This window comes from Amblyomma mixtum, chromosome 4, assembly GCF_055824585.1.
Source record: "Amblyomma mixtum isolate Tamu chromosome 4, ASM5582458v1, whole genome shotgun sequence".
NCBI classification, from domain to species: Eukaryota; Metazoa; Arthropoda; class Arachnida; order Ixodida; family Ixodidae; genus Amblyomma; species Amblyomma mixtum.
Window position 1 is genome coordinate 98,762,306 of NC_143015.1, and position 17,565 is coordinate 98,779,870.

The 17,565-nt window shown below is 48.1% G+C and overlaps 1 long non-coding RNA gene and 1 pseudogene across 1 annotated transcript in view; both read right to left on the bottom strand.

The window, feature by feature from the left end:
* LOC149347572 (uncharacterized) overlaps positions 1-17,565 on the bottom strand; it is a 55,613-nt gene that overhangs the window by 8,053 nt on the left and 29,995 nt on the right. Inside the window, exons 5-7 of the long non-coding RNA XR_016292540.1 lie at positions 17,206-17,337; positions 15,807-15,888; positions 10,286-10,377 (exon numbers count right to left, since the gene is read on the bottom strand). This is a non-coding gene — a long non-coding RNA (uncharacterized LOC149347572). The remainder of the gene's footprint in view (positions 1-10,285; positions 10,378-15,806; positions 15,889-17,205; positions 17,338-17,565) is intronic.
* On the bottom strand, positions 2,535-6,193 carry LOC149347573 (uncharacterized; annotated as a pseudogene).

Below are 17,565 nucleotides of genomic sequence, written 5' to 3' on the forward strand. Positions count from 1 at the left end.
CCTCAAGCTGGCAGCCGAACAGGAATTCGAGGGTGTGCTCCAAGCATTTTGTGAATGGCGAAGAAAGCGCAATTATTGAAAACCACCCTGGCTATGGACCTACAGTAATTAATTGGTACGATGAAACAGCGCTGACGGACGGGACAGAAGAAGAGAAAGATACATGCGCTGAACTAACAACCGGATGGTTTCTACGAAGTCTACAAGGTCTGTCATGCGGCCGTTTTTACATCGCGGAGACCGGACGGTGCGTCAACTAATGGCTACGCGAACAGGCGAAAGACACTGAAAACAGGTCACGCCGAAATAACATGGTCATTCATTCCGCGGATGGCAATGAATGTGAGGAGTTTGTGAACCAAACCACTATTATCGCCAAGTATACAGATCACACCTGGCGCCTGATATCAGAGGCTTTTCACATTCACGCATTAGACAACTCATGTGTAAGCCAACCATCGGTGGCTCTATTCACACAGGAGCTCGCCTTTCTTTATCAGTGATGCGTTGATAGCTCCCGTATGTATGTCACGTCATGTTCGTCCCGCATTTGCTTCCCATCTGTGCTTTGGCTTGCCCTGCTTCTTTATATTGCTTCCCCCACCCCCTCCTTTTTTTTCGCAATAAACCATTTGGTTGCTAGTTCAGCGCATGTGTATCTCTTCTTCTTCCGCCCCGTCCGTCAGCGCTGTTTCGTGGTACCAATTAACATCAACCAACCAGCCCGACTGAGCCCTCTCCTTGGACTTACAATAATCCCGAGGGTGTACAAAAAGCATTCCACTTCGCCTTCTCCTCAGCTGGCTCGATTTAACAGGTAAGCTTGTCTGTGATGTGCTGCTTGGGCTCAAGTTTGCTGTGAAAGCTGGGACTTTTAGATGCGTGTGTTTTGTAATTAGCTTTACCGCAGAGCGGTTGGTCTCTACCAAGAAATCTGAATGTTGCGTGCACCAAAACAAAAGCCGTGTGTGCTGACAAGCAAGATTTAGTGGCATTAAAGCTTCTATAAAATGGGCAGGTGGAAACAGCGGCACTCTGGGTCATCTGCCCCTCCTGCTGCCACTGCATCACCTGCTGGCCTCGAATCAGCTTTTTCCCACACAGCTGAGGCAGCAGGAGCCAATGACACCATCAGCACAAGCAAAATACTCGTCGAGGACGTCGACTGGCTTGAATCCGCAATGGACAACCCGCGACAGTGCGGGTAGCTTGCGCTTTCCGGATGCTGCCGAGTGCAAAAAAAGGAAAAAAAAAACGTCCTGAGCAAACGCAGTTGTGGTGAAACGTTGAGGATGTTCGTAACGTCACAGACACGGTCGGAAGCCACGCCGAAAAGAGGCGCTGCAACGGCGCCGACACACGAAGGAGCGCCTGCGTGGTTGGTGACTTCTCCGTTGGTGGCGCAGATGTCGGCGCGCTGGTGGCGCCGCCCGACGATTGCAGGTTCCCTATATTGGCTTCCCGTGCAGCACCCTGACAAAGCCAGAGCCAACGTTTTTAGATTAGGTCAGTTGGGGAAGAGCGCGCGCTCGCCATGTAGACGGAGCGGGCCCCTTCCGTATCCCGCTCAGCGGCGGCGCTGCGGTCGCGTTGGATTGCTGCGTCTGGGTTCGTCTGCTATTTCTCCGAGCAATCCGTGCTGAACGGCAGATGCAATCAGCTTTCGCATCAATGCAAAGGCCTTAAAGCAGCTCAGAACAGCTGGTTTAATGATAGTTACACACCGAAATAAAATAAAAGCCGTGGTTGTAGTCTCGGGAAAAAAATGGTTGAACTAGGCAATCGGCTTGAGCCAGCTGACGGACGTCGGCGGCTGCTTCGCGCTGACGCTCCGGCGCGGCCCTCTTAACACGAACCATATTCGAGACGGTTTTGCGTTGTCGCTTCCAATAGGGCTAGTCTATACCTCAGTCGGGTATATTTCGACACACGGCTGCGCTTTTCAAGCAGGCGTGCCCATGGTCACTCTAAGTGCATGTTTAGGCCGGCTCATAAATTGAGTGCAAGAATGTATTTACAAAACGACCAACTACAACGTGAAAAATGTATCCTTAATCACCTTTCAGAGTTGAAACTGTCCTTTTTATGCGATTAGGCTCCGCGATGATACCTTGCTTCCGATCGGTAAACTCGTCTCACTTCTGGGATGTCTAACTTTACCCTTAATGTCCTTAACAGCTGGGAAGAGGTTTGTAAGGATGGAAGAGAAATAAGCTCAAGGTTAAGTGAAATGCAAGGAGCGCAGTTCAATACAAATCAATCAATCAATCTCTATTTTGCATTTTTAGTACAAATAAAAACGCAGGGAGTGGGGACAAAAAGCTGCTCTGAGGCAAGCTTGACTGGGTCCCCACCCACTTTACATGGCAGTTTGTGCAGCAGTTATGCATGAAATGTTGAATGTTTAAAAGAGAACAATTCACAGCACATGCGATTTTCGCGCAGGAAATGAATAATGTTACAAATGCAGTCTTGTTACAATATAAAAAAAATACAACAAAAATGCAACAAACACTCGCGTGAAAAATATAAAGTCAAAGCATCTTCTTCTATAATCTTTATTTGGTGCATGTCTTTAAGCACTATGGATTCATTTATTTGCCCATGAAGCCAGTCTACATCAACTTCACCTTCTTTCTGACCGAGGCAATTGTGCCACAAGCAGTTAACTGTTTGCAAGCATCCTTTGCTGCAAAGTGCATTCTCAAGACTATGTAGTACTTCAGAAGTTCTGCTGTCAGAGTGTCCCTGTGGGTACAGCACCCAACTCCTAGCACACCAGAGCCTTTGAGTAAATCCAGAATTTCCCAGAAGGTGTCTACACAGAGGCTGTTTTCTTGCAGGAGAGCGGAGATCTTGCTTTCAATGCTTCTAAACATGTTGAATAGCTCCCACGAGGGATATTTAAGGCAGCCTTCCTTGAATTCTCTTTCCAGAGTTAAAAAAGCTTCTGGGCACTGCGTATGTGATGACTGAATTTTGCTGATGCAGGCAGCACACTTCTCGTGCTTCAAAAAGGAGTGCACAAGATAACCACATAAGTAGTACACAACACAGTCCTGTGCATCAGGCATGCTGTATCCATGATCTGGAGCAGTGCTTCCCTTAGCCGGAACATCCTTTGAAGGACTGCAGAGCTTGGAAAGTTTTAACGTGATCACATTTTGGAGTTCTTCATGTGTTGCCAGGCGTTCTTTCTTTCCTGCCTTCATGGTTTCTTGAACAGCAGCAAGCACGAGTGTTGGCTCTGCCGCAACATTGCCAGTGATGCAAGTCTTTATGGGCGTGTACAGGCTTAGTAGTCTGTATATGTGCGAGAAGCTCACGATGGTTGGGTGGTCTTCATCCCCTCCAAAGCTTCTAGTGACTCCAAAAAATCTCTGAAAGTCAGAGAAAATATTAAGTGAAGTCTGCTTCGCCAGAAAATTTACAAACATTTGCACCTCTGAAATAGCAGATATGTAACGTTGCATAAAGTTTCCAGATTTCTTACCTCCAAGGGGTCCTGGTTCAGTTTTCCAGTCAGAACATATTGCGCTCCTTGGGAAAGCAGGTCGGTGATCAGGTCTAGGACAGATGCCAGAGTCACTCGGAGAGACTCCATGGTCACTTGTGACGCAAACATGACAGTTCCTTTCCTGATGTTGTTCTCCTCAGTTGCATTTACGAGCCCGAGGAATTCTTTTATGACCTTAAAAACAAACCGGCATGTAACATTCATTAGTATATCCAAAAAAAAGTTACATTCCATTAGGCTAATTTTTACATACCTCAATTTCTTTCGATCAGCTTCGGATCCCAAACCGTGGCAGCTTCACATTTAGGGCATCAAAGAGATTGTTCACCAATGATGTGAACTGAGCTGTTCCATCACAATTTTCCAGACCGGGCTGTTGAAGTCTTTTGTACACTTTTAGGCCGATTGCAGTGCTACGGCTGAAAAGCTGTACAGTACGAAGTTCCGACAGGTTAAGCACATGCATGGAAGAATTTGGACCAACTGCAAACAATATTTGTATGCACCAACCTGCACAGCCAGTCTCACATTCATTTTCCTCAAATTGTCAGGGTTCACATGCTCCTTTGTCAGCTTCGGTACCACACGAAGCTGCTGTTTGCTCTCGACTTCCTGCAGTACACGGTAATGATCGAAGTTTACCTTGTGTTCACCAATCTGTAAGTAAAAATATATAGAAAATATTATTTGAGAGTAGAAGCAAACACCTTAGGTGTGCAGGAAAACCTTAGTTCAAGCTAACCTAAGAATAGTTTATACTCACCATGCCGTACTTGTGGCGAAGGAGATGGTTCCTCACACATTTAATGATATGAGGCACATCACAAAGGAAGTACAGCCACTTGTCGGGATCGCATGGGTGCTCAGTTTTGTGCTTGGGTGCATGAAAGTTGCCTGTGATGCCGAATGTTGACCACATGGCCTTGTTTGTGCTTGCTCCATCACTGATAACTGCTACTACTGTGGCCTTTTGTTTATGAAGCTCTATGATGGCTTCTAAAACTATCCTTGCCAGGACTCTCCCAGGAGCAGCACTTTTTGTTGCCAAGCTGGCGATTGGTTACACCCACGAATGAAAGAGCGGCACAAACATAAGAACAAGTGCATGATCTGCCACTGCAGTTGACTGCTCGTCATCGCCATAATCAACAAACCCATCAACCTTATAGGTTTGTTTGTTAAATGCGACAGTTCGGCGCACTTTCATTTCATCTAGAATGAGCGTTCCATTGCACCTGGCTCCTTCTTCTCGTTGCATAAATGCACCAATGCTGGCAAGTGAAACCTTATTAAAGCCAAACTCGCAAGGCATTCCTTTGATAATTTGTTTCAGCCGTGAAGAAGTAGGCAATGGCAATAGGTTCATCTTCGACATCAGCCTATAAGCCGCAGGACTCGAGATCTTTAGGAGGAGGCAAGTCATCAACCATTCGGATTCGTAGCGCTTTCCTCTGGCTGACTTTGCTGTGGAAGTTTTCAATGCTGAACGAAGAGCGAGCTGTTGTGCATGAGGAAGACCCTCTACAACTTTGTCAATTTCACTGCTTGAAACTTTGTTAAGCTGCATCTTCATTGCACGAATTTCTTTCTTCGCTTTTTGCCGGAAAATAGTGGCTCTAATAACTTTCTTCCTTAAGTTTCTTGCTTTTGAGCAAAATCTTTGTTCAGGTTTGGTCAAATCCTTTCCTTTCATTGCTCGGTTTCGCTTCTCTCGAGCACAGAGATTCTTCCTTGTGCTTTTGCATGGTGGGCACAAGCTTTGCTGAGAGAGCCCAAAGCACTTTGTGTTCCTCCACACGTTGTGGCTTTTGAGAGCAGTTGTTGCGGCCGCAATTGACGGAAATAAACTACAATGGCAACCCGTGCACACATTTAAGCTGTCAACATAGTTCAGAAAGGACGACACTTTTTTCAAGCTCGAGAGCTGCAGTTGATTTCCCGAACCGCACTCGGTATATACACACGGAGGAACAAGCTTTCCCCTTGAGCTCACAGCAACAGTGAAGTCTTTCTTCACAACTACAGCCCTGTCAATAGTAACAATACCGTTGCTTGCAGCAATTTTGAAGAAAATTACTTCCTCGGTCACGAGCTCCACATTCCAGGACTCAAACTTTGAGCGCCCTTGGAATGCAGGAATCCAAGTTGTTTCATCTGACTCCAGTTCTGCTTCGGAAGGGGTCCCAGTTTCATCGGGAACGACATTTTCGCAGTTTACGTAGCACGCATTATTACTTTCCGACAAGGGAAAATCGTGATTCACTGTATCTCTTCGTTTCGGGGGTTTCCTTCCCGGCTTCGATGCCTTTGGCTTTGAGAGGTGCACAGGAATATTTGGAAAAATTCGTGGCACCGCACCTGGCTTAAGAGTCCACCGTCCTCGTGGAATTCGAACAGTGCTACCGTTAACGGTGTGCTCGTAGCAAGTGATCAGGTCCTCCGGCTCAAAATGTACATCGCAAATGTACGTCTTTGTTGTCACCTTGAAGGCTTTTCGCGGAATGGCAGCTGCCCACGCCCTGAGCACTTCGGGGTCATTCGGAGGTTTGAAGAAGTGGCGCAGACCGCACGTTTTTTCTTCCGAAGCATATCCACTTCGGCAGCCCGGCGCGCTGCACGTCGGCATGTTGATAACGCGTCAAGCTTGGAGTACAACACAACGGCACACGATCATCATGTCACATTCCTAGAAAGAAACCCAGAAAGACACAGTGCGAGTGAAGTAACTGTTTTGAGCGCGCACCAGCGATCGACACCGAAAAAATGCACAGCAAACAAAGCACCGAACTCGGCTGGCACGGCTGCAGCGGGCGACGGCCTCTTTCCACGCCAATCTCAACGCGACGCCAGCGCCACTGCTGGGCTAGGATACGCGATAGGGCCGCCTCCGACGGGGAGTTTTCCAACTGACCTAATCTAAAAACGTTGGCCAGAGCGGCTGTGTGCGGGCAAACGGCTAGTATATATCCGCCAGCAGCCTTCGTAAGTCCTTCCAAGATTACTCTGGATTTCACAGTGCAGAACTTCAAGACTGGCTGATAAACACGGCGAGCCTCCGGTGACTGCGCCAGAGGCTCAAAAAGGTTTGTTACTGTCGCGTTCATTGCAGCAGCTTTCTTAATGTTCGCTAGCGGCAGCCTCTAGCGACGCATCGATGGAGAAAGAAAATTCTTGGTTTTCGTGCAGGAATTCTTTGCACTTCTTCTTCAAGTGATCGCCCATTGATAACGCAACTTGTCCAAGCGTCATCGCGAGCGGCTCCACCCTTCACTCCATCAGGAACACATACTAATCACAAATCACCCAGAACATTTCTATCGACGAACAAGAAAAGGTTAATTCAACGGAGCCGGCAGCTTGGGTTGTTCCCTGAAGGGCGACGCTTCGTGCTAGATAAATGATACAGCGCTCGAGAGAACAAAATAAAAACAAAAACCAACTGTATAAACCTCACGAGTAACCCGTCTTTGCGCAATTTTTTTTAAAGCTTTTTCTTTTCTCTCCTCACCGCCTTTGCTTTTCCTGGGTCCGGTCGCAAAAAAAAAAAAAACCTGCGCATTCCTGGCTTTTCTATCGGCCTTTGTTCCTTCCCCTTGGGCTCCTCTGTGTCTGTCCTGTCCCTTCCAGTGCCGTTCCCCGAAGCGGCGCGGAGGCGCTCACTCTACAACCCACGACCGAGCATTTTAAGCCGCCCTCCCGACCACGCTCCCCGCGAGGCTTCCATGAAGTGGCGAGGAGGTTCCGATTCTGCTTGTTCACTGTGCCCGGTCGCAGCGCGGTGACTTTATGCAGAAGTCCTCCCCCGCCTTTCCTGCGTTTGTTTGGAACAGGTTTTTCTCTCCTGTGGCTGGGTTGAGTGTCAAGCGATGAAGGTAGCTGCGAAAACACGCTGGCACTCGCTCGTTGGCGTTGAATTTGTGTTATACAATTTTTTGCGCCTTTGTTCGTGTTGCCTTGATAAATCCATGATCAAAGATGACATCGCCTTTCATGCGTACGTCCAGTGCAAATATGGTGGAACCCTATCATTCTTGTCTCAGTGATGAATGACTTCGCTCCGAAAGACGTGAGTGGTGAACATTTGACCGGTGGAGGCCACGGCGGTGAAGGCGGATTTTATGACGGCGACGTCGTGCTGCTAGGACGTAATTACGCATTTTAAATCACTCTGTTCTTTAAGTACTCCCTCCGTCTCGGGTATATGCTCGGCGTCAACAGAAACGTTCTAACTGTCCAGTGTCTTTTTAGCTAAAACTTTGTAGATTGCACAGCGTAGAGGGACGAAATAGCGCAAAATTTTCTTTCAGTTACATACCGAAATTGCTTGTCCTTCATGATAACACGACTAAAATTAGTTTTATAGTTTGTATTCTTTCTTTACAGAGGCATGTGGTGCACATGTGCGGGAGCAATCATCGATAAGCGTCCTGAGGGGAAGCGGCTCAAGCCCTTGAACAAACATCAAGCATCGCATCGATGCTGCGGTATGTGCCGTAAATAATGGAGGATGACCAGGCAAGCATCGGAATCGTCCGAGCAACCTGTTTACACACCAATGTTACGACGCAGATTTTCAATACATTATTGATTCAAATATGGAATGCGTGAGGTGCATTCACGATACTGAGCATTGCCAATGCTCAGGGCCTGGCGTCTTGAGACGCCTTGCTTGTCTGTGGCTTGTCTGGGCCCGCGAGGGCCCGCAATTCACGAGCCCCGTTTGTGCTACTGGGGTATGCATTTGTAATTATTGCATACAGGTCTACCTCGGGAATGGAATTTTTATTCCTTCGGCAACGTGGGCAGCAGTTATGGTGGCACCCAAAGATTCGCCTTTCTGCAAGGACGCAGCCTTTGGACGACTCCACCACTCCTGGAAAGGAGCGTTACAGGGCAAGCTTGCCATCGGAACTTGAAGTCAGAAGCCTCGACAGTGGGCAGCAAGCCAATGACCCCTGAAAAGCTACAAGCCATTGGCCGTAAGTTGCATGTCAAAGTGCTCAATGCGTTATGTTGTGTGTCAGTGCCCAATTAAATGATAAGGTGGGGGCATTATGTACTACCAATCATATTTTCTTTTCTGCAGGTGCTTTTCACTACTTCATTGGCCAGCACCCTGTAGAGACCCCAGCGCCGGTAGATTGCCGCAAAGAGTTAAATTATTACCTCAGTGAGCTGGTTCAAGACATGCAAAAAAAAATAAACACCTTTTGGACTTTTTGATGCATTATAATACTCACCATGCTACCAATACTTGGTAAAAGCTGGGAGCAAATAACACAATTGCACATCGACTGCAATACGAGTCGCTGATAATCGCGGATTACCAGTTTCCGAGGCTCCGTATATTGCAGCATTTGGCATGTACACTTATGGCCCCAGTTTTTGGGCAGATTTAGTCCAAGTGGAATATATTGAAGCATTTTATTCCTGCCTTTGTCCTGTGATACAGGGCCCTCCTGTATAATACGGGCCTAGCCTGTAGAATACAGGACTGTCCTGTAATCCGGTATGAATTTTAAACCAGAACCACATACCGGGTTATTGTACAGGATTTGCGATACCCGATTACCGGAGTATCCTGTACAAAACAGGAGACTCTTGTATTATACAGGACTATCCTGTTTTATACAGGATATTCCGGTAATCCGGTATCTCAAATCCTGTACAATAACCCGGTATGCGGTTCCGGTTTAAAATTCATACCGGATTTTTCAGTAGGGTTACTTCAAACGTGGTCTTCCAAACAGCCCCGACCAACACCTTAATGAGATTTATTGCCCTGCCTGACGACAACAGAGTGAGGCACCAAGCCAATGTCTCTTGGCAACTGGACCAGACGGTTTTGTGGAAGCGAGTAAGGCAGCCTGTGTTGCTCAGACTCCTCTGTGTTATCAGGGGCTGACTGAGTGGTCTCTTAGTGCATCAGTCGCCTTTATATTTTTTGTTCATGTTTAGAAAAGAAAAATAAATTATTTGGTAAATTTGTCCTGGAATAAAGCTACTTTGCCACTACAAATTAGGAAGACGTCGTCGCATCGCATCATCAGTCTGGATGTATTTAACACCATCCAGAGGGCAATGCAGCGATATGTATTAGTTCCCACTAAGGGAAGTATTTCTAAGAATGTGACCATTTGGATTCAGGTGTGTCCTTAGTTTTTCCCAGCAGAGGATTGAGGCAACGTCATGAAAGAAAAATTTGCCATTACTACATAAAATTTTTTGCATACGGTATAATAATAAGACAAAGTCCAGGGTGGCCCAGGACTACTACTTTTCATCGCCCTCACTGTCCGCAGCGGGTTCCTCGCCGGACTGAAGGATCGCGCCATGGCTCCGCACGAGATAGGCTGCCTCAATGCACGCGCCTAAGATCGAGATGAGTTGCGTGCGCGGAGGGCAAGTCGCGCCGTGCTCTCGCTTGGCTCACACGTCACGAGGTGTATGCGTGCACCACTCGGGCTGCAGGAGAGAGCGTAGGCCCCTTCACGCCTCGCGCCGTCGTCGGCCTGAGACGACGCTGCATGGTGTCCTGGTAACAGCTCGACATATAGGCAATAGGGTGTGACTGGAAGTTTTGTCCAAGTTCGTTTAAGTTCGCCCCTGGGTTCTTCCTCCATTATGGCTGCAATGTCACCCGCGGCGGGCCAAAAAGGGGAGCTAAAAGTGTTTCATGCGCAAAACAGTGCGATTTCACAATCAGTGCATAATTACTCCCTTATTACAACGAGCAAATATATTAAAACCTGGATGGCAACGGCTTACCTCTGGGAGGTCGGTCTTCGCCCCATTAGTGCTGTAAGGACGAGGCGAGTCTGGCTGTCGGCGACCAGCCTAACGCCCACATGACGAGCGCACTGCATGGACAAAAGGTAAATGCTCGATCACCCAGAGTAAAGGTACTCCTGCTGCTGTTTGCCTATACTCTACAAGATAAAGTCCATGCCGTGCACTTTAGTGACGTGCTCGGTTGGAAGTGTCGAGAAGACATCGCATGTGAGAAACGTCTTTTGGCACCCATTGAAAAACAATTCTGGTGAAAGACTTGTACACCCTGCAACCAATGACTTGCGAGATTGGATATGCCAATGAATTGCAGCTTACTTCCCTCACCAGAACAAGATTTGGCCACCCTTGTGTAGAAGTTTTAAGAGTAACGTAGTGGATTCCAAGAGAAGGCAACTGTAGGAGGGGGCGGCGGAAAGTTAGGTGTGCGGAGGAGATTAGGAAATTTGTGGGGATACGGTGGCTGCTGCTGGCAAAGGACGGGGTTAATTGGAGACATGGGATAAGCCTTTGCCCTGCATTGGGCATAGTAAGGCTGATGATTGTTCGTCTCGTGTTTCCTATTATCGTGTCCTTGGCGGCGTTTAAGCTTAGAGCTGCGACGAACTAACCTTAACGTTACACCTATAATTTTTCTTTCCATAGCTCGCTTCGCTGCTACACAACTTAAGCTGAACCCTCTTTGTTAGCCTCCATGTTTCTGCCCCACAGGTGAGTACCGGTAAGATACAGCTGTTGTATACTTTAGTTTTGAGGGATATTGGTGAACTGCCGTTCATGATCTGAGAGAACCTGCCAAATGCGCTCCACCCCATTCTTATTCTAGTTACTTCCCTCTCATGATCCGGATCAGCGGTGACTACCTGCCCTGAGTAGACATATTCTCTTACTGCTTGGAGCACTGCGCTACCAATTGCCAACTGCTGTTTCCTTGCTAGACTGTTGGTTTCGGTGTTTTGGAGAAGGCATATATGGATACATTGATTTCCGTGTAGATATCTTGCGATATGCGAAAAGTTTGGTTGGGTTCTGAATCATCTTTTTCGAGATTTTCGGTATAGAAGAGGGACAGTATTCCCCTTTCATTATGCTACGAAAAATTCCAACACAGATCAGCCTTGCCATGAGTATTGCGCACCGGTCGCGTTTTACTGGTTTGGTGGCTACCTAGAACCCTTCCCGTTGGTTCAGAGGGTTTTATTGAAAATCATGTCCAACTTTCTCGGGCAAAAATTTTGAAATTTGTAAGTTACTGTTATGGAAACATTGAAAGTAATGTTTCATCCTTATGATATTGTAAGATACTGTTATGGAAACATTGAAAGTTTTGTTTCATCCTTATGATATGCAGGAAAATCTTTTAAAGTGTTTCATCGATCACACCGAAAAGTTGAGACTGCCTTAGAGAATCAATGGGAAATGCTCTTGATGATACAAGATTAAGACTGCTGTCGGGTGAATAGCGAATGTTTTGATTGCTTAGCAAAATCTTATATTATCAGAAATAATTGCATTCATAAACTATTTCCCGCTCAAAAACACTCTTGTTCGCAATGGTTGGTTACGGATATGGCAGAAGTTTTTTTCTGCAGCGGGCGTAGCGAGGCTGATGGTGAAGGTATATAGAAATGTCAGATATCGGATAGTATTTTTCGTGTTTAAGAATTCAAAGTCGAAAATGTCTTTTAGCACAAGATGCACCTCAATTTTTGCAAATTTCAATGAGGTGCACCGCACAGTAGTGGAGCAAAAAATTTCTGGTCGTCCTCGTTTGAGACTTTCTTGAAAGTATTTTAGAAGCGGTAACTCCCTTACAACCACACAAATTTGGCGTACTTTCTCACCCTTGCTTTTCGCGCTCAAAATGTATCTATTGCGGCTGCTTTGTCTTGATTCGTACGTCATTGGAAGTTTACGAAAAAGTATTGTTCACGAAAATGCTGCCTCTGCCATGACGTTCATATATCTTCTCCCCGATATATTAATATTTTCACAAAGCGAAATTCACTGAATAATGTGTATAATAATAATATGAAATAAATCAAGCAAATCAAAGATGTGAAACAGGCATTTTATCTCCGTTAATGTGGACTGCTCAAGTGGTACTCCTGATGGCTTCTGACAGCTTCCTTTTTTCCCCATATGTGCGGTAAGGATCTCGCACGAGTCTTGCCCCGTAGTTCATTGCCTGTACATATTGCTTACTGGTGAATTACCGGTACATATGGCTGAGCTCCAATTATAAAAACCCCTGAAAAGATACAAGAAAGGCTGAGCCACAGGAAACGCATGCCTTGGTGGAATGCATTAACAGCTGGTCATTGCTTCGGTGGAATGAAGAAGCCAATTCTCTCAGATGCCTGCTTTGTCGTGTAGCTTTCTTGAGCTTCATTCCCTCAATATGCTACTGCCTGCATTCTTTCGGAAGCCTAAATGGTTACAGCAGTATACTGATGATTTGAACGTAACGAACGTATATATGCAAGCGGCATAAATATCCCGGCTAGCTCTTTAAGTCAGCTTGTACAAAATTGTATAGAAAGGATGTGCTACACCTAGCAGCGAGTAATATTTTTTTGCAGCGAATTTAGCTTATTTCCTGTTACCGGCGGGGTTTTTGGAGCCCACTGGCAAACACAGTAAATGATTTTTCGCAAAACGGGGAGCTTGAGAGAGCTGTATCCACCATTTTTATACAGCCAGGTTTTGCTCGAATTGTATAGCTTTTTTTTAAGTTTGAGAAAGCGTGGCGTGACAATTTTTTCGAACGCTTACACATCTCTAAAAAAATTACGTGAGAAATCGTCAGTCTTGAGGACTGAGTTCTCATTCAGTCTGGAAAATATTTGTTTTCAATTATAGTGCCCGGCGACGCTATAAAGCTCAGGCGCTGAGATGGGCGTTACCAGCCCGCGATAGAAGAAAATAAAGATGGAGAACGCGTGCTCGGAGCGCACGCCCGGCACGCGCTGTTCGGAACTAGAAGCCTGCCACGCTGGTCATCTTGCTCTGGTTCTCTGCTGCGACCCCGAAAATCTTCAACAGTGGTGACCTGGCGAACCGCCCCTTCTTCATCAGCGGCGTTCCAGGATGGCGTACTGGCAGGACCCACTCGACCCGCCGCTCCCAGCGTTCCGGCCTGCAGGCGTCGGCGGGTGGTGCGCCCAACTGGAGGCTGTGATGTACTTGAACGGCATTACCATCCAACCGTTTAAACACGCAGTCCTTTGCGACATCCTGCCGCCCGACCTCCTGCGTCGGCTAACCTACTCTGCCTTCGGCTGCCGGCCATACGATGAGCTGCGTGCGGCCGTCTTGGCTGACTTCGGCGCCTACTATGTTCCGCCGCCGCTCTACGGCGCAGCGGACCCGCTTTCGCCGCCGCCAGCCTCTGGCCCTGCTCCGGCCTCGCTCGCGCCCACGCAGCCTTCATCAGAACCCGGCCCGCCTCAGAAGCCCCTCGCCGCCTCGCCGCCACTCCTGCACAGCGTTTCCAGCCCGGCCGTCCCTCTCGACGCCACACCAGGTGGGATCCGCATGAGCTTAGCCTCGCGTCCTGCTCCCACTACTATCCGACCCGTGTCTCTGGCCCTGCCTCCTTGCGCTTCAGTGGCGTTGTCGCCAGAGCCTCCTGCAGCCAAGGACGACTCTGCGGCAGCAGCCGTGCCGAGGCTTCCGGCATCTCCATCTACCTCGTCACTACCGCCAACAGCTCTGCAGGCCTCTGCTGTGAGGTTGAAGCCGCCGCCCGCTGATGCTAAAGAGCCCCCGACAACGACCAAGCCTGCTTGTCCCACTCCCAGCCCCTCAGAAGGTCCGCAGAGCACTAATTGTCATCAGAAGCAGGATGAAAAGGCCAACCCGGTGATAGCAGTAACAAGGATGGCGGTTGCCACCAGCCCCACTTTGCCTGAAAAGGTTCCTGACCCGCTGTCAGCGCTTGCTCTCAAGCCCGACCAGTCCGCTGATGTGGTGGGCCCTTCTTGCTCTCCGCCGGTGTTTGCATCTTCAAAGCAGCCTGACACCGCTAGCTGGGCCGCCACCTCATGCCCATTCCCGGTGAGCCCATGTGTCCTTCCTATCGCGAGACGCGCCTGCAAACCCCATCAGAAGCCCTGTTGCTCATAAAGCGCAACCCGAACCGCTTACCACGGCTCTCTGGGCATCTGTGAGCTTCGCAAGTGACTCTGCCTCCGCGACAGACGAGACACCCACCGAAGGTGGTGGCCTACTTGCGACATGGACGCGTTTGGACGGGCCCCATCCAGCACTGCCTGTGGTCGGAGCACCAGCGCATCACGTTCCTTTCGATGCTGATGTGCCGGACTTCTGCCCTACTCCTCCAACTACCGCTTCCAATATCGAAGCGGCCACGGCTTTCCCGCCAGATGGCAGCCGCCCGTTGCTCATTCCGCCTACGCCTGCCTTGCAGTTGCTTCGCCGCCTCGAGCACCATCTACCACACCCTCTGGGGCAACGCACCGCAAACGCTCGCAAGTCTGGACGCTGGTCTATCTTCAGGCCATCCTCGAGTGCACTGTCAGCCCTACCAGATGCAGTGAAGACTTGTTTCCGGCCATCCCGTCGACGTTTCCTGGGTGACTTTTCATGTCGATTGCCCCTGTCATTACCATCCCCTTTCTGCATCCCTCGCCCGTTGCGAAGCAGCCAGGCTCGACCGCCTGAGCTTGGTTCTACAGCCTGACTGCCTTCCCGGACTACCGACCTACACTGCAGACCCACCTGCAGACCTGCTTGCCGCCGTGGCTACTCCATCTCTGCCCCGTCGGCACGTAGATTTCGCCGTTCCATCTAGGCGGGGGACCTTATAGTGCCCGGCGACGCTATAAAGCGCAGGCGCTTAGATCGGCGTTACCAGCCCGCGATACAAGAAAATAAAGATGGACAGCGCGTGCTCGGAGCGCACGCCCGGCACGGGCTCTTCGGATCTAGAAGCCTGCCCCGCTGGTCATCTTGCTCTGGTGCAACGCTGCGACCCCGCTAATCTTCAACGCAATGGAAACAAAAAATGGGGATGAAAGCGGTAACCTAGCCAGTTGCTGCTGATGTGTCGAAGCCTGATAATTAGGAGACACTGGAGTTGTCAGTCCAATGAAACATTTGGTAAAAATTTTCCCACGTTACATAAGCCATAGTACATGGAAGAATACTGTGCAAGGTGCAAGGGTTTTATATACTTCGCCCTGTGTTGCTTTCACGGTGAACAAAATTCGAGGAAGTATGCGGTTTTGTATTGCATCTCCTCAGCGTACACTACAACGGTCTCGTTTGGGTTTTGTATGCGAGACTGAAGGAGCTGCTGGGCTCTCTCCTTTCGCTCGACGTATGTGAAGTATTCAGAAGCTGCTCCTTGATGGTTTCCCAGTTCTTGAGGCTAGCTTCCTCATTCTCAAACCAGATTCTTGCTGGCATGTTTCACGTTCTCAACTGCACTACAGCCGAGATAACTGGTGACTGTTACTGAGCACGAATCACTCACCCAGCCGTTGCAGTAGAATGACTTGATGCCAGGCTCTACGCAGGTATTCTATGCGGACCAGATGTTGACCAACTCGCCCAGACTGCAGAAAAAAGAGCACCTTATGTGAGACTCCACCACTGAATTGCATGAACAATGCAAGCTGTACCGCACATTCCGAGGCACATGGATCAGAGCAGCCATTGTATGCAGTCAGTGGCCGCTTTAACTCCGATTTGTTTTTGTATGAGCACTGACGCTCAAAAGAATTATAATGCCCAACCTACTCAAGCTGTTTCAGTCATCCTTGGTAATTATTCATTTAGCACACTCCAGTAAGCATGCTAAATTTCGCTGCTTTAGGCCGAACAATATATTTTACATGCGATCCCCACTTCACCCCAATTCATTCAGGGTCTTCCGAGCTGGTGGTCTGCAGTGAGCGGAGGTCTCTCTGCCTGCATTGGCACTGCAGACGAGTACTGTCTTGCACTGACACGTGGCAGCAAAGTGATTTCAGAATGGGCCAGAACAAAAGCATTTGACAATTTTAAGGATTCACGCCAAATTAATAGCACGATCGATGGACTAGAACATACATTCTCAGGAAGATTCAAGAAGTTTGCTCAGCTTTCCCTTCTGTTTGCTGCACTGAGCAATCACTAACCTGAAACAATGGCTCTTTCCAAACTGATCGAGGTATTGGAGAGTGTCTATTTCCACTCATGTAATTTTGTTTTTGCTCTCTCCAAGAGAAAAGGTTTAATAAATTGGGAGAGAACTTGAATTTTTGCACAACTACACACTTCTTTTCTTTTCTAGACAAAAAGGAGTTACCAACATTAAATCCAGATTTCGTTTCCATTCACTGTTGCAAAGTGAATCCATATTCAGAGGGGTGGTTGTTTAAATTGTTTAAATACGGCATATTTCAAGGCTACGTAGCAACTAATGTGGCATTTCTTTCCCACAGCATTTCTTGACAGGATCACAGTTATGCAAGCTTTGGTTTCGGTCCTTTCTGGCTCGACTTCGCTCCTGGTCAGTGTTTATTTATTTTTATGTATTTATTTATGTACATACTGCGGACCATGTTTAGGTCCAAGCAGGATGGGCACTAAGGGTAAGTCAGGAAAATCACACGGCAACTAGCAGGTTACAAAAAGAGAAAAAAAACGCATGCATTAAGATACAAAGCGTGGCTCGCATCGAACAAGTCAGTCAAAAAGAGAGCAAGGCACTCATCCCCTTTCGTCAGACCAGGCAGTCATGAGCATACTGCACCGTAAGGAAACTAAAGAGTAAGGATGCACTCAAAATATATACTCAAAACTTCAGTGGGACTGCAGGTTGGTTAAGATTATGCAAGAGCATCTACTAGACAGCGGACAGGTTTTTTTCACCGCCATTTTCTCCTCACCCCGCTCGAGTAGTGTGACAAAGGCTGCAGGACTGCCCGGCCAGAACGAAGCCCTCACGCGATGCAGGTGTGCCAAATGACGCAGTCGGCATCCAGAAGAGCTACATCAATGACCCGCTGGTGCATTCCGGGCTGCGCAGTAATGACCAAAAGTCAGGTCTCTTCGCCCCATACGTGAAGAACATAGAAAACAGCAGATGAAATGAGGCATGCTCGAAAGTCGCTAGGCGGGAACAACTGCAAAGAAGTTCGTGAAAGAAACTCTTGAAAAAGCAAACCTTATGCAACAATGAAATTGTAGTAGTTTGAGCAGCACTGTATGTTGCGTCAGGAGTGAGATATATGAAGCTATATCTTGGT